Here is a 23569-nt window from a genome sequence, read left to right as displayed (position 1 = left end):
TGGTCAGCGGCTCTATGTGTGCCTGCAACACTCAGAGGCACACACAAAGGGCACACTGTTTCCCTTGGTTTATCTCCTGGCTGTGTAAATATTTCATCTGACATTTGGATTGGATTCTTAGCAAGGTTCCCACCAAGCTGATGGTTTTTTAATCTGCTTTCACCAGCCTACAATAAACTGTCTAACCTGTCTGCACAGTGTGGTGTGCTCTGCCCACTGGCAAACAGAACAAATGGAACCAGGAGATCCCGACATACTTTTCTCAGACGTCTGAAGATGAGGAATTACACCAAGCTCTGCCTGAGCCAGAGACACGAGCTATGAGGCACTTGCCTTGACCAGTTATGCCAGCACCCGCGAGCTCTTCTTGATGACACTAGTGCCAGCAGAAGGTCACAGAACACAACCCGGGCTTGCATTCTATTAAGACAGTTCTTTGGCTCGGGGTAATTATATGAGTGCCAAAGATGAGGATGGCTACAATATCATTCATTCTAGGTTGTATTCATGCTGGCTTCTCCCCAGTTTCAGATGAGTTCCTTTAGTTGTCCAAAATATACAAAACATATATGTAACCTAAACCATGAACACTGGTTCAAAGAGCTCCTATATAGTAATAAAAAGAATGAACACAGATCTCCCCCTTCTCTCTCTCTCTCTCTCTCTCTCTCTCTCTCACACACACACACACACACACACACACACACACACAGACACACAAACATGTTAAGCAAAAGTGACCAGTAACAGACCATTGTGAATAACAATAACAGACCATTGAGAAGCTCCATTTATAGTAAATGTCCAGAAGAGACAGGTTTAGAGAGGCAGCTTACAAGACTAGTTGGATGAGAGGAGCTCAGGTGCTAGAGGGGTTGGGATTTCTTTTAGGGGGCAATGGACTGAAATTAGGTAGTGGGAATGGTTGGGAAACTTTCGTGTCGAAAATTCTGTTTCTCTGTCTTCTCACCCCCAATATAGGGTCTCATTCTATACTCTAGACAGGCCTTGAACTTGCTTTGTAACCCAAGCTAGCTTCATGAGTCTCTTATCTCATCCTCCTGAATGCTGGAACTAGAGGTATGTACCACTATGCCTTGTGATTTTCACCTTTTTAATGATTTGCTTGTATGGAACAAGAATTGTATCTTAATAATACTGTTACAAACAACTAAAGGAGGGGGTGTAGATTAGCGACGGAGTGCTTGCCTCCAATCCTAGTCCTGTACTCCTTCCCAACACAGCCAAACAAAGGCTTATTACATGATTTTTTTAAAAATCTCTTTCCCAAAAAACATACTTATAGAACAATCTCCTCAGCTTTGCTATTCTGGATGTTCCTTACAGGAGAAAGAAGGGCAAGACGCATGCAAGCTGGTAAGAGGAATGTCACAGGAGCAGAAAAGTCTAGCTGGAATACTGCAGTATCTTTTGCACCCTACCTGTTCATGCATTTGTGAGTAGCTCCGGGCGAAAACAGCATGAGGAAGCTATGCTCTCAACATTGCCTCTGACACATTCTTGACACACGAATTGCCTGTTGGATCCTCCCAGGTTGAAAGGTAGGAATGATAATGTTTGTATTACTCATATTCCAAATCTTTTCTGAAACTGGGAATTCATAGATCATATAGTTTTCTAAATGTTTGAATATTTAAAGTAAAAAGTCGACTGGGTAATTTATACTACCGATAAATATTTAAAGAGCAAGGAACGATGCAAATCTCTTCCTTTGCCAAGGTGTTGCAAGCAAGAATTCTTGACAAAAATAACCACGCAGAAAAGTAAGAGCCTATACTTTGGGGTTTCCGCCTTAAAATGGCATCATGTCTGTGAATCCATAGGCTTTCTTAGGAGGTGGCATTTCATCTCAGTGCAGATGAAGACACATATCTGCTGGTAGTACTTCTAGTATTACTGTGGGGAAAGCTGTACACAGGAGATTCAGTGTTCATTTTTTCAGACAGTGTGTTGGACAGAGCAATAACATTTGATCTTTAGAGCTAGGCAGACCTGACCTCAAATCCCAGCTCACATTTTTTGATTGAGGCCATCATCTACTCACGGCGTTGGAGGAACTCTTCCAGTCTTTAGTCCCTCCCTCTCCAATTCATCCTTATGCTGCAGCCTAGGAAACGCTCAAAACTACAAATAAGAGCTTGCCATTCTCCTTCAGTAAACCTCTTAGTGACAGCACATCTTTGACAGCAGGGGCTAAGCTCCTTAGCCTGACTCATCCAAGGCTGGCTTCTCACCCTCCACCTACCTGTCTTCAGATGATCGATTGTTTTCAGTTGCACAGAAGGACACCCACATGTACTTCCCCACTTGGGTTATTATACTCCCCTAGAATCACTTTCCACCCTCCTGGGCCTGTTCCATGTGAGTCATTCTTGCACTGGGACTGGGGTCAGCAGAACTGAGACAAGCACAGGCTCAAGGGCCAGATGCCAGGGGGAGTCAGGGCCCCCAAGTTAGCCTGCCTCTCCTGGCTTCAGTAGCCGGATTAATTACTGTGGAGCTATTGACAGTCATAAAAAGGCCATTATTATTTTTTAGCATAAGATTCTTTAAAATTACTTCATTTAAAATAGTCATGTAAGTAAAAAAATTCCATAGAAGAAAATGATATTTAGTCAGAGACTATGAGTCTGCTATGTCCTAGATACCCAATTCTTTTTAGCAGCTCTCTCCCTACCCCATTTGGAGAAATAGCCTGTATATGCAAGCAGAAAGATAACATTTTAACACAATATTGTAACATGCTCTATTACAGCAGCCTGTGTTTGCCTTTTTCATTTCAGCACATTATCTTGGAGATCCTTTCACAATGTATTTGATTTAATCAATCCTCTCCTAGTGAACAAGCATGCAGGCTGTTTTTAAACTTCTATAATGCTGCTGTAATAACCTCTTACTATTCTTGCAGTATCCCTGATCACCAGAAGGAAAATTCATTATTTTTTGCTTTTAAAAAATCTGTTTCTTTATTTTCTTTTTATTAAAAATTATACTTATTACTCTTGTTTTCTAATTATAAAAGTAATACATTCTATTCGTAGAGAACTGGAAAAATATTTGAAAAACACAAAGGAAAAAATGATCATTTACATTTCAAACAATGGTTAGCATTTTGGTGACTATGCTCATGTTTTTTTCCCCCCCCTATTTATAATATGTATTTTACATACGGCCTATTTTCACATTTCTGGGAGAACTGTGCAATAAAATATAGTGAAAAAGAATAATAGGCGAGTCATGGTAGTGTGCATCTTTAATCTCCATACTTGGGAGGCAGAGGCAGGTGGATGGCTGTAAGTTTGAGACCAGCTTGGACTACAGAGTGAGCTGTGAGTTCTGTGTTAGCCAAGGCTACGTAGTGAGATATTATCTTTATCTATCTATCTATCTATCTTAACATAGTTAGGATACTAACTCATGTATTTCATCCCATTAAATTCACAAATTGACCTTATTAGGCATTTATTTCTCCTCTGATTTTACAGGTGGGGAAAATAAGGCAAAACAAGTTTTCAGAGTCCTAACACTCTAGGGATTTGAATTGGATATATCAAATCCTGCTCTTATGCACTTTATGTACCCTTGCCCCTGGCAATGTTTTGATTCTAGCAAAACAGGAAAGACATAGATAAATCCTCTGCAATTCATTAGCAAACCTGTGCTCTTCAGAAATGCACAAAGACGAATGCTTACTGTGACAGACTGTACTGGCAAAAATCAGGACTAGTCCAAAGATCCATAAAGATGCGAAGAGAAAACTAAAACACAGAACAGACTTAACTAATGAGAGATCACCAAGCAGTGGAACAAACAGAACTAGATCGATATGGATAGATATCAAAAACAACACCAGAGGCAGGAGAGGTGACCCAGCAGTTAAGAACGCTGGCTGCTCTTCCAGTCTGAATCCTAGCTCTGCCAATTATTCATTTTGTCAACTTGGGCAAGCCATCTGTGAAATGGGGATAATAACAATTGCTATGAGGATCTAGAGGATTAAATTTATTTAAGATGCCCTCAAGAATGCCAGGCATTCTCCATGATGCCTGTGAGGCATCATGCTCCTGAGAACCTCCTTGTTCTCACCCTGGGGATGGAGGGAAGTGGCAGACAATTTCTGTCTTTCCATCTGACTGTGGAGAAACGTAAGGATGTGAATTCCATGGCAACAGGACAAGGTTTCTTTTTGTGTCAGTAACTGTAAGATCTCCGAAAAAAGTGTGATCAACTACTGACTTGCTGGGTGTCCAGGAAGGATATTACAGAGGACATGGAAATCGGAGCCTAAAGGGAAGGAAGAGTAGAATTTCACTGAGCAACCAAGTGCAAGGAAGGCTGTTCCCAGAAGGAATTGTCTTGGTTAAAGGCATGTCTGGAACTGAGGTTCAGGGTACACATAGGGTTAGTATAGCAGGAAAAACAGATAGTGTACAAATATAGAGGATGTGTTTTTCGGAAATATTTTTGAACCTGTGAGTTTTGGGCATGTGTGTATATATACATATGTAAACCCTGGTATTTCTATCCTCATGTATCTGACTGCTGAACTGACATGGTGAGACCTAATTCCTTTCTGTCTATATTTAGAGCAAGAAAGTAAGGAGGGCTAATGAGGTTAATAAGGGGTGCATGATCTGAGAATGCCAGACACTTTTAATCCCAGCATTCAAGAGACAATGGCAGGTGGGTTTGTGAATTCAGTGCCAGCATGGTCATATATATAGTAAAACCCTGGTTTTTTTTAAAAAAACAAAACCAAAACCAAAAACTCCAACAAACCAAACCAAACCAAACCAAACCAAACCAAAAAAACCAAGAGTGTCTGTATATGAAAAGAGACCAGAGAGGATTCCTAAACTTTGTCACATAGTACTGAGGAAAGGCCATGGGAACACACGCTGCTAAGGCAGCTGTCTGAGAGCTATTGAACAAGCTGACTATGCCAGCACCTTCATTTTCGCCTCCCAGTCCCCAGAACTGTGAGAAAACAAATTCCTGTTGTTTATCGTTTTGCATCTTATGGGATTTAGTTTTGGCAGCCAGCGATAATACACTTAGTTTTAGCTCCATTATGGATAGCTGTTTATGCACTATGTTGTGCCATTTCCCCTAACTGGTTGTCTGATGCAGCCTCTGCTTTTCTACTCAGCCATAAGCTCCCTCAAGAAGCACCTACGTGGAGGCCACAGTGGTGGGCAGCAAATGCTTCCAGAAGAACTAGATGTAACCTCACAGGGGATATGCTGAGTGTTCACAGTGAGGAAAGGGTTGTGGGACTGGAATTGGTGCTAGCTGTCACAGATGTCCTAAGTGTCCCTAAACAAATTAGCATATTTCTTTCTTTCTATCCATTTATTTCTTCAGCTGTGTTGTTTCTTCAGCCCTTCTATTATAGAGTCTTAGCTAAGACAGAATGGAATCCAGGACTTTCAGAGCCGTTGTAAGGAAGCAGAGAACCTCTACCTAGACAGTTTTCATTCAGAAGGACCTGGGCTCAAAATCTAGATGTCTTACTTCCTAAGCCTGGTTGCCATCACTGACTTGGCATGAGGTGCTTTCTACGCACTGTGCACACTTATCAGAACCACCCTGCCAAGAGGCTTTGAGGAGCACTGATTTTAGAATGAAGAAAGCAAGCTTCTGGGAGTCTGGAGAAGTGACCCAAGGTTCATGTTGCTTGTTAAAGAGCCCCAGATGATTCAGCGTTACAAAACCCCATGTTCTTTGTGCCATGCCACAGTCCTCCAAAGAGTATAAAACTTAGCACCTAGAACAGTGGTTCTCAACCTGTGGCTCATGACCGGTCCATCTCCAAAAGTATTTATATTATGATTCATAACAGTAGCAAAATTATAGTTATGAAGTAGGAATGAAAATAATTTTTTGATTGGGTGGGGGTGTCACTCCAACATAAGGAACTGTATTAAAGGGTTGCAGTATTAGGAAGGTATACAAGTACATTGTAGCTGTCCTTAGATACATCAGAAGAGGGTATCAGATTTCATTACAGATGGTTGTGAGGCACCATGTGGTTGCTGGGAACTGAACTCAGGACCTCTGGAAGAGCAACCAGTGCTCTTAACTGCTGAGCCATCTCTCCAGCCCCCTATATGAAACTTAAAAGGATGACACCATGCACCAGGGACAAAAGTTCTTGCCTTTCTTTGGGAAAACAGGAAGATAATGCCTTAATGCTTAAGCAAAGAAAGGTCAACTGGAAGCAGCTTTTTGGAGGGGACATTGACCCAAGAGACAACACACTATTTCACTGGGCTAAGGGTGCAATAGAGGGCAGGGATATATATCACTATTTATTGCTACATATTTAGCAGTCTGCACCATGATCAGCTCCAGAAGGCACCCAATGACTTTGTGGGATGAACTTACTCAGTGTATCTCCAGGGCTGAAAAACTTATAGTCTATGGCCTGGTATTGTGGCCACTAGAAAGGTGTAGCTATAGAGATTAGGCCTGAAAGCGCTAGCCACATAGCTGCTAAGGGTTGAAACTGAAGAAGTACATTTTTGATACATTTCAGAGTCTGCAATGTTAAGATTCTCTGATAGGAATTTTCCCAAAGAGTCAATTCAGACACCCAATAAAAGGGTTACAAGTGGACCTGCATATAATTTGCAAATGGTTTATGTTAAACTACGTTCTCTGTCATCTATTCCCTGGTGATTTTCAAGGCAAAAAATTTATTACTTCTCTAAAGGTTATTGCATAATTTATAAAAATAATAAAAATTTATCTTCTTCTTCTTCTTAAAAAGAGGCTAAGCATTACTGCATTTCACTGTCAAGGCTGTTCAGTGGAGACAACTCATATCTTTATTATTGCCATATAAAATGTTTGATCAATCAGATTTAGATTCTATTATAAAACTTAAAATGTGAGCACTCCTTATCCATATTAGCTAAAATGACTGACATTCTTAGGACACCAAGCTTTATGTCACCCACACTAGGACTGGCCCACTCAAATGGCATTTTGTTTTTAGAATTCAAGCATCTCCAGGCCCTCCACATAGAAAGTGTCAGTGAGGAGCGAAAGCAAGGGCCGCTTCCCCTGCTTCTCACAAGCACAGCTAGGCTCCAGTGCCACTCACTCTTCTTGAAAGCAGGGAAGGCAGAGGTGACAGAGAGCAGAACTGTGAACACCAGTTCCTAACTCCCAGGCGGAAGTCTGGCTTTGTAAGCCGATCCGTGACAGAGCAGTAATTTATAAATGGAAAGAGATATGGGTCTCATCATTCAGCGAGCATTTATTGAGGGCCTGCTATGTGCAAGCCACTAGATAAGCATCACAGCTTAATAAGGAGAACTTTCAAATCCACCAGGCCTTTTCTTGTCATTGCCTTAAAATATCATGTCGTGGATTTTAAAATGACAATGTAATCATGACAAGCAAATCCAAACTGGACACTAGTGCAACTTATATTTGCCTTCTCCCAGTGATGATAAGAAGAGCTGCATAGTTTAATAAGTATTTGCCCACACTGTTCCACTGGCTTGGAATTCCTTTCCTTTTCTCCTGTCTGCCTCTTGAAATCCTACCTACCCTTTTCAGATAGAGTTCAAATAACATCTTCTCTGTGAAACCCTTCTGACACTCCTCTAAGAAAATTAATTATTCCCTTCTAAACACAGATCTCTTTGCATAGATTCTCTATTCACATACTGCCTATAGTTCCTTGTGCTTTACTCTGAGCTAGAGTCTATAGGTAAGGGCAAACTTCTGACTTATCTTGGGATCCCCAACACAATGCCTGTGAGTGGCAGTAGTCTGTAAATGATTGCTGAAGCTGTCTGGTCAACATGCAAAAGACATCTATTAATATGTTACAGAGCATGCCAGAGTAACCTAACGAGGCCTTGCACATAGTATATGCTCAGTAAAGGCTGCTGGCTTTGAATGTAGTAAATATGCCATTTCTCTTAAGTTAAGGCTACACACAAGACTTCTGGCTGGTCCTTCTATATGGTACCACAGTATGGTACCGCAGTAGGCACCAGCCTTATATGAATGTCTTTGCAGTATTCCATATATATACAAACCGTTACATGTGCCTAAAAGTATCACCCCTTCTGCCCTACCACAGGGCATAAAGTGCTCCACTGACAGTGCCTTCTTTGGGTAAGAAATTTGCTTTGGAAGTGCCTTGTCTATCACTTTCAGGTAAGAAAGAATATACCAGAAGCGACCTGAAAGATTTGATAACTTTCAGAGGACCTGGCTGTCATTCTTACACTCCTTTTCCAACCACCATCGGCATTCTAGCAAGGCTCAGAACACAGCAAAAGTCCCTAAGAAGAATCAAGTGAAATACAAAGTAAATTGTGCCTTGTCCTCAGACTGGATAGCTCCTAACAGCTTAGGGTTTTGAATTTGCTATGTGGTAAAAATTTAAATAAGGTGAAATCTGTAAATATTATTTAGTATCTTAGGACTAAATAATTTTTTAATTTCATCATAGCCATTTGTAAAAGTCTACTGATTTTAGAATGTTGGGAATTAAACCCCCCTTTCTAGCGGTTTGTATATAATATAAATGGATGTCTACTGGAATGCATTTTATAGCTTGAAAGTTCTGCTTTTATAAGAAATATGCCTATATTGTCGCCCCTTTGGGGTACAGTCACCAAAGGTCCTTTTCTTCCAACACAGGTACAACAATGCCTAAACAATTCTATATTTGCCAGAGACCCATTAGATGGGTGCCAGACTTCCCAAAACATTCTAGTTGGGAGTACCTGAGATGAGGGGCGGGGGTACAGTTCAGTGGTGGTGTGCTTGCTCAGCCAGTACAAAGGCCCAGGTTTGATCCCTGACACCACAAAAAAAGTAATCAGGGTGATCTTTGCCTTTCTGTTAAAAAAAAAAAAAAACAAACCAAACTAGGATGTTTCACAACTCACAAACAACAGAGTGAGTTCTTATTTAGTATTGGTAGCTTAATGAATTAGGTAGAAGGACACATCTAAATTCTGTTGAGTTTAGCTGAAAAAAGACTAGGCCTTGTTTCCAAAACAACATGCTATTTGAACAGTAAAACCCTCCAGAGTCCAGAGATAAGCACAGTTTCTGAGCATAATCTCCCCACTCCTGCCGCCCCCCCCCCCCCGCCTGCCTTGGTCAGCTTGCAGAGGCATGGGCGAGAGGACAATGCCAATACAAATGGAACTGTATGTGAAGGAAGCAAAAGGAGGGCCAGAGCAGTGGGTGAAAAGTTAACTGACTCCACTTAGACCACCATATTAAAACCAGATGTGGCTAAACTGTTTGGATGAGAAAAACTGGTGTTACTGATAGCGTGAACAAACCCTTTGTGCTTCCCTCCCAATACAGTATCATTACAGGGCGCTGGAGGTGTCATTTTCTTTCATTCCACATGTAGCACATTCTCAACAAGTTAAACCGTTTCTAATCTCGTGTAATTAGATAGGTCTCGCTACATCCCTCAGTTGAAGGATTTTATGAGCTTTCTTGTTCTGTCTCCCTTTTGTGACAGCTTCTTTGGAGCTGGAAACTAACATTTACTAACATTTCTTCCCTTCTGGCACCTGTCAGCTGGATGGGCTCTGGGAAAAGGAGGCTCGGGAGGAAAGGAATGGAATGCCTACTCCCTGCCTGCCAGGCTTGGTATCACAGCCCTCTTTGTCTTGCTCTGCTCTGGAAAGCGCTATTAAATAGACATTCAAAATAAACAATGGGCAGAGGGACGAATAAAATGATGAAGATCTTAATTTTTTATTTAACATAAACGGCAAGTTCCTTTATTTACTAAATGTGCAGCCAGGGTGAGGTGCGAGCCAGAGATGGAAGCTCTTTCATACAGCCCCAGGGTGACCCACCCTACAAAGCACAGAGGCTCAGCTCTTTGATCTCCCCGGCCAGTCACTTTGGGCAGAGCCCACCACTAGCTACAGCGACCCTAGCATGACTGCCTTCTCTTTCTTTTGGAGCAGAGTTTGAGGAGTCATCGGACATTTGACATCAGAATCAAAGGCTGGATAAACACAAGGGCTTTTACTTCAATGCAGAAATAATAATCGCCCTTTGGAATTGAAAGTTTTCCCTTCAAAAGGCTTTACTGCTTTCCCCCAACAAGAGCTTTTCTGGGGTCATTTCTTGACCATTCTGTGACGTCTTTGTGAGGTCGCTGACTGGCAAATGCTCTCCATGTGTCGACGGGAAAATACAGAATTAAGGCCGATTATGCTTCTATGTTGTAGGACTTGTGCATGATTGATTATATGCAGGGCCTGACCTCTTACCACAAAATTCTGTGGTTTTTGTCCCATAATGAGAAAAGACAACTGAAGGAGTGCAGTATAGAACAGAAATGCATGAGTGACAGGGCCACCTGACGTTCCCTGGTACTTTACAGTTTATAAATCGCTTTCAGAGTTGCCCTTTCATGGATAGGCAGTGTTCACTCCTATTTCACCAAAGCAACTGGACAGCAGAAATAAGAGCCTGAGTTGGCACTGGCAGAGCCCCGGGTTTCTCACGCCAGGGCGGGGCCACTGGGGTGAGTGAGTGCTGTGCCTTCCAGGAATAGTACTGGCTGCCCGAGAGAGACTCCTTGTAGATGGTCTGGATTGGAGATTAAGTTGGGTTCTCTTTGCATTCCATTTAGCAGATTGCTCATGCTTTCACTACAGATCAGGCTCAGGAATTCCTCTGCCAGCTGAGAATCTGAATGTTGCTTTGGCTGTGAGACAGTATCTTATTTATTCCCATAAATCCCTTCCCCCTCTTGTCCCTGAGTACTTTCACCCTAAAATGGAAAACGGGGCGGGGAGGATGATGTGAACATTTGGGTGCTGGACTGAAGCCACCCTTGGCAGTTTGTGTTCATCTCTAAGTCGCTCCCCAGCATTGACTATAGGTCAGTGAGTCACCCAGAGTAACACACAGTCCCTGTCGCCTTCATAAATTAGTTCCTCAAAAGTGCTGCTGAGGAAACAAAGCAAGCGGAGTTCAAGGGTGAAAAGCAAAAGCTGCTTTAAAGAACACTAGTCAATTTCCAAGGAGAGGATGAAGATGGGGCTGCAAGTGATGAAAGTGGTCTGCACTTTTCAGATTTCCTTTCCAGTTCTAAAGTGGAGACTTGAGCTTCTTATGTCCAAGGGGAGCTTTGACATGAGGAAGTCAGTTCACCCTGGCCCTGCTCACTGTCTAACAATCCAGGGGCTCTGAGCAGTTACACAGCTCAGCATCCCTGGCAGAGGGAGGGCAGCCCCAAATTGGAAAGGAAGAAAAACGAGAAGCAGCTGGCACAAATGATGTCTAGTGCTACACTACTCATCTATCCAGCTGTCTCTCTAGCATCGCTGTTAGTGCATCCCTCAATGACCAAGCTCAGTTTGTACACATAGAGGTCTCTTTTGGTCATTGCTGTGTTTGCTTGTCATGAAACAGAGGGAAAAAAAATGTAAAGATAAGTGAAGTGAGATGGGCACACACATCTGTAAAGATGTTTGCAGGTGCTCCTTTCTGGAAATGTACACAGGAGGAACACCGCTCAGGAGGGTTCTGTACAGTGCCCAGAAGCAACTTGTCACAGGCAGCATGGAGGGTGAGGACAGGCTGCATTGGTCTGTAGGACAGTTTCACTTACACTTCTATTTATAGTCTCAAAACTAAATATGAAAATGGGAGTTCCTGATTAAAGGATGGTCATTTGGAGATACGCGTGGCTTTGTTTTTCTACACTTCTGGAGAGCCAACTCAGCAATACTTAGAAGAGCTCTAATCAATAGAGAGGAGGTTAATTACTCACCAACCTGGAGACCAGGAGGAGAAATGTGCAAGCTGTTTTCCCCTCAGGTGGACTTAGAATTTTTGTCTGTTTAGGCTGGAAGGGACTACAAAGTGTATCCTAGTTAAACCCTGAAAAGAACTCTGGAAGAATTGGATGTTATCTTGGGTCACATGAGCTGGTGGAAAATTCCATTAGAAAACAAAACAAAACTACCTCTCTGGTGCTTTACCCCTAAAGTTTCTGCCCATCCTCCAGCCCTGTACCTTTAGAGACCTCTAAAGCTACCCAGCATGTCAGAGTCGGTCCAATTTTGCCTGTCCATTTCAATTGCTCTTCTATGACAACACTGGGAAGCTCAGTGCCTGAGTACATCCTTGGCCACTACACTGAGCTTCCTGAAATCCGCCCTCTTTCTATAGGCAGTGGGAGGGAAATGGGAGAGCCATGCACCCAGACCAACACAGCTGCTAAGGAAGTCCACTGCTGCTTACAAGTCTGTTTTTTTTTTACTTTTTAAAACCTTTCTTTATAAAACCTTAATTTCAAAAAAAGCTGTAATAATGGCTGCAGGTAGGGCTCACTAGTAAGAAATTTGGCTAGCATTCATGGAGGCCTAGGTTCCATCTCCAGCAACCTGACCTCACTCCCTGCCCCATGCAATTGCATATATTTCTAGTGTATGAGGTGGTGTTTTCACATATACATTATTAAAAAGCGATGAAACCAAGCTAAGGAACATATCCTCTGGGTTGGGAAAGGGTGAGGAGCCATTAGTCAAAGGGCGTGCATGTCAGGTAGGAGGAAGAAGCATCACGATTAACTTAACACTGGCCTGCTGTGTACTTGGAAATCGCCAGAGGAGCAGATTTGAAATGTTTTCATCATAGTTTTTACAGGTTCCAATCTGAAAGTTCTTAGAAGAGAAGAATTCCTCTCAAGTTCTCATTTTAAGATATAATTGATATGTACAAATGCCTCATATACCTAAATCATATTTGTATGTAATTTTCTACCATAAACACTTAAGATACATGTAAATTATGGAGCCTAAAACATGTAGCTGTAAACCTACCACTGCTGTGCACACATCTACCAAATATGACCAGCTATACTGAGGCACCCCTCCCCCACAAGCTACCCTCACCCCACCCCACTGTTTTAAGTACTAGAGCTGTATGGTAACATGTAATATCTGATAGAGGAAGTCCTATCTTACTGCTCTTCAAGAATACCCTGGCTTTTCTTTGCATACCTATATAAAATTTAGAAGCAACTCATCAAATTGCATGAAAGGCCCTGTAAGATTTTTGATAGGAATTACAATGGCTATATTGATTGCTTTAGACTATCTATTGATTGTAAAGGATAGCTTTACAATATTGAGTCTCTCTACCTCTGAACAGGACACGGCTCTTTATCTTGATAAAGTTTTATAATTTCCTCCACAATGGATCTCTGGCACATATTTTGTTTGATTTATTCTTGACACCTTCTATTTTTACTGCTGTCGTAGTTTTAATTGCATTTTTGATTCTTGCTGCTGCTGTATAGACATGCCACTGATCTCCTTGCATTCTTTCTGAAATGTGTATCAATCCGACTTTTCCATTTAGCTCTAGTAACCATTCCTCCAGACCTCCGTGACTCTCTGTTGCTTCGTGCAACTGTCAATTTTCAGTTCTTATCTTGCTTGATTTTCCCTGCAGCATGTCACACAGCTGACCACAGCCTCCTCTTTGAAACACGTTTGTCACCTGGCTTCTAGACCTGCATACTCTTGATTTTCCCTCTTTGTGTCTGTTTTCAGTTCTTTCTGTCTTCTTTGCTAGTTCTTATTTCTCCTCTAACATTTTGACTTGGGACTATCTCAGAGCTCAGTTTCTAGACATCTCCTCTTCTCCAGCTATACACCCCCCCTGGTGATTTTATTCATCTCATAGTTTTAAAATTTACCCATATATTAACTCCCAGTTTTACAATGCTAGTCCAACTCACTGTCAGGAAATAGCTAGATAGCTGTATTTTCCCCTTCTACCAACTTGACATCTCCAGCTCAACATGCCCAAGCTGAACTCTTTAACTTATCATTTGAAACTATGCTTCCCACAGTCTTCTCTCAGTTTCTGACTCCGTAATTCCAGTTACTCAGAACAAAAATCTTTGAGTCCTTGCCTTCCCTCGGCCCACACACAATATGTTAGAGAATCCTACTCATCCTACCTTTGAAATATACATGTGCTTCTCACAGTGTACTCCTGCAGTCCCAGTTCAAGCCAGCATAATCTTTTAAAAGTGATTTTAGTAAGATAGAATCTACACACCATAAAACTCATCCATCCAGCCTTTTAGTGTATTTACAGAGTTATGTGAACACCATCAGAACCTAATTAGAGAATATTTCAGTTTCCTCTAAAGGAAAGCAGTAGTCATTAACAGTCATTCTTGATTGTTTCTTTCTCCGCACCAAGTGGCTTTAGGCACATCTTAATCTCCTGTTGCTAAAGAATGTGGCCTTTACGTGCTGTGCTCCATTATTCTTTATTACCATTTCATAATTCTCCATTGTATAAATATAAAATACCACATTTTTAAAGATTTATTTATTTTATGTATGTGAGTACACTGTAGCTGTCTTTAGACACCCCAGAAGAGGGTGTCAGATCCCATTACAGATGGTTGTGAGCCACCATGTGGTTGCTGGGATTTGAACTCAAGACCTTTGGAAGAGCAGTCAGTGCTCTTAACCGCTGAGCCATCTCTCCAGTCCCCACATTTTATTGATATGCTGACCATCTCTGACATTTGAATTATCTCTACTTTCAAACTAACATGAATAGTGCTGCTATGAACATTTGTGTACAAGTTTTTGTGTGGACATGTTTTCTATTTTTTTATTATTTAAAACAAAATTTAAATTAAATTAAATTTTATTTCATTTTGATTGTATTCTTCCCCTCCCCCAAATCCTTCCAGATCCTCTCTCCTTCCCTATCCACCCAAGTTTTTTTCTCAATAAACACAAATACAACAACAAAACCTAGGAAAACAAAATAAACTGTGCCCTGATACGGATAAAAAACTAAATACATAACACACCAAACAGTGACCAAATAAAAGTGAGTACGCGTGTGCACGTACACACACACACATACACAAACACACACTGTGGAGTCCATTATATGCTGGTCAACTACTCCTGAACATGAGGCCTGTCCTGGAGTGGTTGACATATCCAGTGTTACTCTATTGGAAACAAAAGGTTTTCCCTCTCCTAGCCTTTACCCTTATGGCTAGGTTTTCATTCATTCCCTCATTAATTTTAGAAAATATGACAAAATAACATTTAGTAAGAAAAAAACAAAACTATTAGTTCAGAGTTAGAATATACAAATCAACAGAAGGAAAAGGGTCCAGGAGAAGGCACAAGAATCAGAACCACCCAAGAATCCATAAAAACACTAAACTGGAAGCCATAGTATATGTGCAGAGGACCTGCTATGGACCTGTGTTGGTCCTGTGCTTGCTGTTGAGTCTCTGGGAGTTCATGTGAGCTTTGCTCATGTTGATCTTGAGGGTCTTGTTTTCTTGGTGTCCTCATGTTTTCACTGGGTAAATAGCTAGGAGTGGAATTGCTGAGTCACAGGTTTACCTTTTGGAAGAACTGCCAGTCTGTCCTGAAGCAGCTGTGATATTGTGTTACCACTGGCAGCCTATGAGGATTCCAGCTGCCCAGACACTGGCTCTCACTGGTTATTATTTGTCATTTTGATAGCAGTCATCCTATCTCATATGGGTTTGACACTAACAACTTTTCATGATCTTGTTGGCCATTTGAATAGATTCATTAAAAATTTTTATTAAACCTGTTCATTGATACATTGTTTGCATATGTGTATGTGTATGTGCGAGTGTGCCATGGTGCACACGTGGAGATAAAATACAAGTGGTGGGTAGTGGTTCTCAACCTTTGTGGGTCCTCAAAGTTAACTCAGGTTGTAAGGCTTGGGGACAAGTGCATGCACATGGTTTACACACACACACACACACACACACACACACACACACACACACACACAAGCACACATGTGTACACACACACATATGCAGGCAAAGTACTCATAATGCATAACATAAAAATAAGTTAATGTATAATAAATCTCAGAAAAGCTTGGCAGGAAGTTACTTGCTAAGGCATCTCAATGGCCCTTTCCTTCTTTTGTGCTATATTATTATTAAGGTTTAGCTCTATGGTGCATTCTAGAAAATGTTCCATGTACATGTAAGACTGAGTATTCTGTTTTCTAATAGAGTATGCATCCATTCCATCCATCCATCCATCCGTCCGTCCATCCATTTATCCATCCATACATAGACTTATATACTACCTATTAGTAGGACATTGAATTCTTAAATTATTATTTGTCTCTTTCTTCATTCTTCTCTGTCCATTCTTTATTTTATCAGGTTATGTTGAGGCTCCACTGTCAGGTACCTACACATGTTTTTGTTATTTGTTTGTTTTTTTGTTTGTTTTAATATGGTCTTGTTATATAGCCCAGGTTGGCCTTGAATTGTGGTGCTGGTGGCTCAGCCTCCATAGTACTTAGATTGCATATATGGGTAAACTAGAATTGTCTGACTTTTTCTATTTTTGTGGTACCAAGGCTTGCACATAGGGCCTCTTGGCATGCTAGACAAACTCTCTGCCACTGAGTGACATCCCTAGCACTCTTTTTCATTTTCAAATTGAAGACAGGCTGGCCTTAAACTCACAGTGTAGCCTAGAATTTGCAATCCTCCTGCCTCAGTTTCTTAAGTAGCTGGGATAACAAGGCTTGCATCACCTGGTTTAGCTGGCTTTACCCTTTTACTATCATGAAATGTTGGTTTATAGTCCTAGGAATACTTTTCTTATAAAGTTTGTATTTTTATGTTGTGCATTCAATATGTCTTTTTTTTTTTTTTTAGTAGTTGTTGCTTACATAGTACATCAATTTATTTGTCTGCCTTTTTCTTTCAACATATTTGTATCTTTTGGGGGGAACTGCCAGATTGTCAGCAGTCTGACAATATTTGCCTTTGGGTTAGCTAGTTCACCCCATGTCATTATTATTCAGTGCCTGCCCTTTTGTTTACTCGTGTGTCTGTGAGTGGGTGGGCGCATATGGGTGTCCATGCATGCAGAGGCTAGAGGCCAACCTCAGGTCCTATTTGCTAGGTACCATCAACCTTGTTTTGTGAGCCACTGTCTTTCACTGGCCTGGAGCTTCCTGAGTAGGCAGGCAGGCTGTCTAATGAGCCCCGGGGATCCTCCAGTCTTTACCTCCCTGCTAACAGTGATGCCTGGTGTTTTTTTAAAATGTGTCCTGGGGATCGACCTCAGGTCCTCCAGCCTGCATGGCAGCACTTATCAGACTCAACTATTTCTCCAGTCCTATGGACTGCTTTATGCACTTTGATTTGTTTTGTATATGCAATCTGCCTTTTTGGGGTTTTGATTATCTCTTTATATTAGGTAGTTACTATATGATTTTAAGTTTATTTTCATAATTTAAAGGTTAAGTTTGAGTTAACCTTCTAAGTGGCATTTTTAGGGCTCACAGTAACATTTGAATTTACTAGAATGAACTTTAGATTTATGCTGCCTTAGTTTCAGTGAAATACAGGCGCTGTATGTAACTTCGTTGTACCACCTCTTTTTGTAATTATTACTATATATACCCACATGTACATACTTATGTAAGTTCTAAACCCAACAAAATATTACTTCTTTATTACTTTATACGATTTTATGCTTTTTTAAAAGGCTGGAAGAAGAAAGGAGATTGAATTTGTGTTTTTAGGGTTCATTATATTAATATTCTTACTCTTTGCTTGGTTTTCATTTCTTCCTCTGCATTTGAGTTACCATCTGGTATCATTTCCTCACTGAAATGGGGCTTTGCTCTTATTTCCTTCTTTTGTGCTATATGATTATTAATTATATTCCATTGCTCTGTTTATAATCCTAACAGTACAATTGTTTTATGCAATTAATTTTTAAATAAGTCAAGAGAGGAAAGGGGAAGAAATATGCAATTTGATTATCTTTTCATATTAAGCACATGATTACCTGTAGTAGTGTTCTATGGTTTGCATATGGAATCACATTACTGCCTGGGGTTACCTGCTCGCATTCTGAAGAAATCCATTCAGTATCCTAGCAAAGGCATTCTGTTTTCTTATAAACTGGGACTGCCTTTATCACTTTTACATTTTCTTGTTTAATTTTTTTCCTTTTTCTTTTAATCAATGTAAAAAATTATACAGTTTTTTTTTTGGGGGGGGGGTACAGTGCAACATTTCAAAAGCACGAGTACAATCCTGGACGGATACGACTGAATCTTACCTATTTAATTTGTTTGATACTTGACACCTTCACCGTGCTTTCTGTTACTTCTTTATAAAACACACAGTAGAGTATTGTTAATTGTAAACACAGCATAGGACTGTAGAACGCTGTGACTTAATCTCATCTGACTAGCTTCTGGGACCTAAACTGAACTTTCTTGCATCCCCCAACCTTTTATGCTTCCTACCCTCTAGTAATTGTATTTTCAGAAAATAGTAAATATTTTAATTTTTAAAAAGCATCTTAGAACATACCAGGTTTGATATGAGATTTTCACACATATTTTATCTTGGTTGATTTTCTTCGTCCTTACTCCGGCTCAGCCCCTCAGCCCCCTCTCCTCGTCATACTTTTTCTCCTACTTGGTGACTGCTGGGAGGCAAAGGCCGACAAGAAGAAGCAGAAGCAGCAGGTAGGAGTTCAGAATGAGCAGACCAACTTTGAAAACTTCTACACCTAAGTGAGAACATGTAATATTTGTCTTTATGTGTCTAGCTCACTTCACATAATGTCTTCCAAGCCCATCCATTTTACTGTAAATAATAGACTTAAATTATTTTCATAGCTGAATAATAGTTTATTATGTATAATATAAAAATATATATGGTGAAAGTATCTCTGCTGTGTTGATTTCATTTTCTTTGGATTTATGTACAGAAATGGGAATTGAGATTGTTAATTTAACAGATTTATTTTTATACTGAAATTATTTGTTAGATTTTATTTTTAGTTTTGACTGTGAACGTCCATAGTATTTCCCTATAAGGGTTCTGTTAATTCACATTTCTACTATAAGCCATGAGAATTTTGTTTTCTCCAAACCCTGGCTAGCATTTGGTATATTTCTTTTTTGATATTAGCTATTGTGACTGGGGTAAAGTGATATCTCATTTAACAGTTGGTTTTAAAATCAGGTGTATGTGTAGCTGTGTGTGTGTGTGTGTGTATGTGTGTGTGAATGAAGGTATGCCCACAAAGGCCAGAAGTGGTAGATGCCCTAGAACTGGAGTTACAGGCATTGTGAGCTACTTGACATGACTGCTGGGAACTGAATGTGGGTCTTCTAACACAGGCTCCTAACTAGAACCATATCTCCAGCATACTTCATTGTAGTTTTGATTTACGTTTCTTTTGTTTGTTTGTTTTTTGGTTTTTTGAGACAGGGTTTCTCTGTATAACCCTGGCTGTCCTGGAACTCACTCTGTAGACCAGGCTGGCCTCGAACTCAGAAATCCGCCTGCCTCTGCCTCCCGAGTGCTGGGATTAAAGGCACTCTACCACGCCCGGCTGATTTACATTTCGTTAACAGCAAATGATGCTGAATATTTTTCATATTACTTCTTGGCCATTGGTAGTTTTATTTTAAGAATATTCTGATAATTTGCCTACTTTAAACTTGGATCTTCCTGGTTTTCTATTGTTGAGTTCCACAAATACCTTAGATAGCAACCCTTGGTTTATAACTATTTTGCAGTTTCCCTCTGTCCTTTGCGGCCAGAAGCTTCTTAGTGTAATATAGTCTTAGTTGTCTTAGCTTTGCTTTCATTGCTCGTGCTTTTGGGTGTTTCCCTGCCCCCATTATTTCCTTATACCAATGTCCCTAAGTGTTTCCTTGTTTTTCCTAGTACTTTCTTCAGTTTCAGGTCTTACACTCTCTCTTTAAGCCATATTGGATTCATTTATTTGTGTGTGTGTGTGTGAGGAACAGGGGTCAACATTCAGGTTTTTTTGCATAGGGATATTCAGTTTTTATAGTAGTGTTTACTGAAGGGTCATCATTTCTCCAGTGCTATTTTTGATGCCTTTGTCAAGAACCAGCAGTCTACAGGCATATGGGTTTTTTCTTGGACTTCCGGTCTGTTGTACTGTCTTATCTGTTGTAGTTTTATGCTTCTCATATATTGTCTTGGCTAGTACAGCCTTAAGGTGTATCTTGAGATCATGCCTTCAGCTTTGTTTGTACTCCAAGTTGCTCTGGCTGCTAAGGTTCTTTGTATTTCTATATGAACTTTACAGTTTTTTTGGGGGGAGAGGGTAGTGGGTATTTCTGTAAAGAATGCTACAAGTATTTTTTCTGATGGGAAATAATACACTGAATCTGTGAAATGTTTGGGCATTACATGTTTATTCTTTTGTAATTATTTTGGTTGTATGTGTGTGGGCATAGGCATTCAGTGGGCACATAAGTGGAGGTCAGCGTACAACTTGCAGGAGCCAGTTCTCTCTACCATATGGATTCCAAGTAGTGAACTCAGGTTGTCAGGCTTGGTGGCAAGTGCCTTTCCCCACTGAGCCATCTCACCTGCCTAAGGGCATTTTTAATAGCACAGATTCTTTTAATCCATGACCAGTGAAGTTTTTCATTTTTCAAATGTCTTCTTCAATCACTTTGTCTTTTTAATCAGTATTTGTAATATAATTTAGAGGTCTTTCATTTTCTTGGTGAAACTTATTCATAGGTATTTTATTTTTTGTTACTATTATGAATGGGATGGCGTTAATGATTTCTTTCTTAGCAAATTTATTATTGGTGAGCAAAAATGCTACTTCTTTTTTATATTGATTTTTGTATAGTTATTAAGATTACCAAGTTTAATTGGTTAGTTTTGAAGATCTTTTGTGGAATCTTTAGGTTTTCTTGTATATGGGATCATGTCATCTGAAAACAGATTTTTTTTTTCAAGATATGGTTTCTCTGTGTGGTCCTTGATGTCCCAGAAGAGCAGAGTAGCCTGCATCTCAGAGGTTCATCAGCCTGTCTCTGCCTCCCCAGTGCTGGGATTAAAGGCGTTTGCCACCACATCTGGCTTGAAAGAAAAAAAAATTATTTTTCTTTTTTTCTTGTGTAACTGATATGGCTAATACTCCCTTTTATTTTATAAAGATATTTTTCTAGATAGTTCTTGGTGCCTTTTAAATTTTAAAATATTTACTTTATGTGTATTTATGTGGACGCCTGAGTAAGTGTGTGTGTTTGTGTACCACATGCATGCAGAAGTCCTTAGAAGTTAGAAAAGGGTGTCAGATCTATCCATGGAACTGGAGTTATAGGAGGTCATGGACCACCATGTAGATTCTGGGCACAGAACCCAGATCCTCTCCAGCAGCAGCAGCATGTAATCTTAAGTGGTAAGTCATCTCACTAGCTCCTGGTGTGTTAAGATAAAAACTTAAAAAAAAAAAAGCCTGTATTGTGTCTGATGAGAAGTCAACTGTTAATGTTCTTGGGGTTCCTTTATATGTGATGGGTCTCTAGTCCCTTCTCGTTTTTGAGGTTGTCTTTTGCTTTTCAGCATCTTACTACATGTCTCCCCGGTATGGCCTTTGTTTACCTTACTTGGAATTAACTGAACCTGAGCATGTAGATAAGTATCTTTACCCAATGTGAAAGGGCTTCGGCAATTATTTCTTTGACTATCTTTCTCTGTCCTTCTTCCGTTTTTTCCAGTACTCTACTTACGCACACTGATGTGCTCAATTTTACCCCACGTTTCTTTGAGCCTGTTTATCTTCATTCTTTTCACTGTCTTCAGATTGCATAATCACTAGTCATACATCTTTACATTGGCTGATTTATTCTCCTGCCAAGTCTAATCTACTGTCAACCCCTATCTAGCCAATTTTGCATTTTAATTATTGAACTTCTCCCTCAAGAGTATCTATTTGGAGGTAGGTGGCACACACTACCCACCATCACAGTCCTTAGGAAGACTGCTGCCTAGGCTTTTCCAGGCCATCCTAGACTACATTCCAAGATCCTGTTCCCTTCCCGAAAGAAAGGGAGAAAGAAAGAAGGAAAGGAAGGAAGGAAGGAAGGAAGGAAGGGTGGACGGACGGAAGGGGGGAATGACAAAACAAACACAACGTATGTAGTTCCTTTCTTCTTTACAGTTTCTATTGCCATCCTATCTTCCGCAATGCCTACTTTTTCTACAATAGGTCTTGTCATGCAATGCAGGCTAACCTTAAACTCACGATCCTCCTGCCCAGCTCTACTGAATGCAGGGATTACATGTATGTAACCTCATATCTGTGAGAGAACCCTGTCTCTTGCCTTATTTCCTTAAGTATTTCTACCTTTGAGTGCGTTTATAGTAATTGCTATGAAATATTTGTTCAGTTCACTCTCTGAGCTCCTATAAGAATGCCCCCTTCCCTTTTTTTAGTATGTCATGTTTTTTGTTGAAACTTGGAGATTTAAAATACTGTACTGGAATTGTGGTTAATGCTTTTACCCACCTTGCACCAGAGACCTAGCTGCTGTTAACTTTGCAGTCACTTGGTTGTTTACTGATCTGAATGAATTTCTTCTGAGAAGCCTATCCACCCTGCAGTGTGTAAAGCCACTGATGAACTTGCTGAGATCTGCCCTCTTGTTTATTCTTCTTTTAACTCTTGGGTTGCACAAGCCACTTACAAAGGCTGTGTTTAAGCCACCGAAGCCAGAGTTTTATGTTTTAGCACTGACAGTTCTGCCTTGGTGTTTCCCATCACAGTTCAGGAGTTTATATTTTTTGCTCCCTATTCATCCAGAAATTAGAAGCTTGGCAGTTTTCTCTTTGATAGCTTTGGAGAACAAAAAGCCTTGGGGGCTTGTGTGTAGTCCTCCAGACTATCAGGGGTAAGCTTGATTTTTATTTTAAGCTTGGTTTCCCTGGAGTCCCCTTGGGCTAGAGCAGGTTATTATTCAGTCAATGTTTAGCCAGAACTGCATCATCAAACCTCTTGTGCCCATGATCCATTTCCCCTGTGTTGATAGGTCAGTGTGCAGTTCAGGGAATGTTCCAGTCTGCCCTAAGGCCTGAGCTGATTGCTGCTGAGTGGGTGTAGCCTAACATCTAAACTCCTAGAGTTTACTGATACCAGGGGCCCTCTTTGTTGTCTGTCTCCTGGTTTTCTCTACAAAAATGGCTGTTTTATTTGCATCATAGAACTATCAGTTTTTGTCCTCTTAAATTTTCTTTACCAAACTTTTCTTTAAAAAAAATACGACCCTTAGACACGGAATGCCCTAGTCCTCATTCCAAATGTCCAGGCCCTCAAACACATCTAGTGGTTCATTGTCTTTATGGCCATCCTATGTCCTGTGGGCAGAACTTCCATGCTACTGCTCAGAGTTAGGGATAACAACTTTTTTTTCCATCAGTGACATCCGATATCCACATGAGTGCTGAAGGGTATCAGCTCCTGCCTGGTCTTCTTGGTATGCTCTTCCTTGTATGCAATCTCTGCCTGTGAGTGAGCTGGGGTTAGAATAGTCAGGGCCTTTACATTGTCAATCTGCCATGCCTAGAGGAGAGCTTGTGTCCTTTATGGGGAATGTGGGTGGAGGGAGAGAAACTCAGTCCTCTTGATCACATGACTTCTTGTCACATAGCTTCTGCAAA

General features: G+C 40.6%; 1 protein-coding gene and 1 long non-coding RNA gene across 2 annotated transcripts in view; one reads left to right on the top strand and one right to left on the bottom strand.

Moving 5' to 3' along the window:
• Hdac8 (histone deacetylase 8) overlaps window positions 1–23569 on the bottom strand; it is a 239923-nt gene that overhangs the window by 72761 nt on the left and 143593 nt on the right. The window lies entirely within an intron of this gene.
• LOC110286601 (uncharacterized) overlaps window positions 1–23569 on the top strand; it is a 134786-nt gene that overhangs the window by 103841 nt on the left and 7376 nt on the right. Inside the window, exon 3 of the long non-coding RNA XR_015047163.1 lies at window positions 1348–1562. This is a non-coding gene — a long non-coding RNA (uncharacterized LOC110286601). The remainder of the gene's footprint in view (window positions 1–1347; window positions 1563–23569) is intronic.

The sequence above is a fragment of the Mus caroli genome, unplaced genomic scaffold (genome assembly GCF_978045245.1).
Source record: "Mus caroli unplaced genomic scaffold, Mus_caroli_1 scaffold_5, whole genome shotgun sequence".
In the NCBI taxonomy this organism is placed as follows: Eukaryota; Metazoa; Chordata; class Mammalia; order Rodentia; family Muridae; genus Mus; species Mus caroli.
Note: the sequence above shows the minus strand (reverse complement) of the source record. Positions and strands in the feature narration are given on the sequence as shown.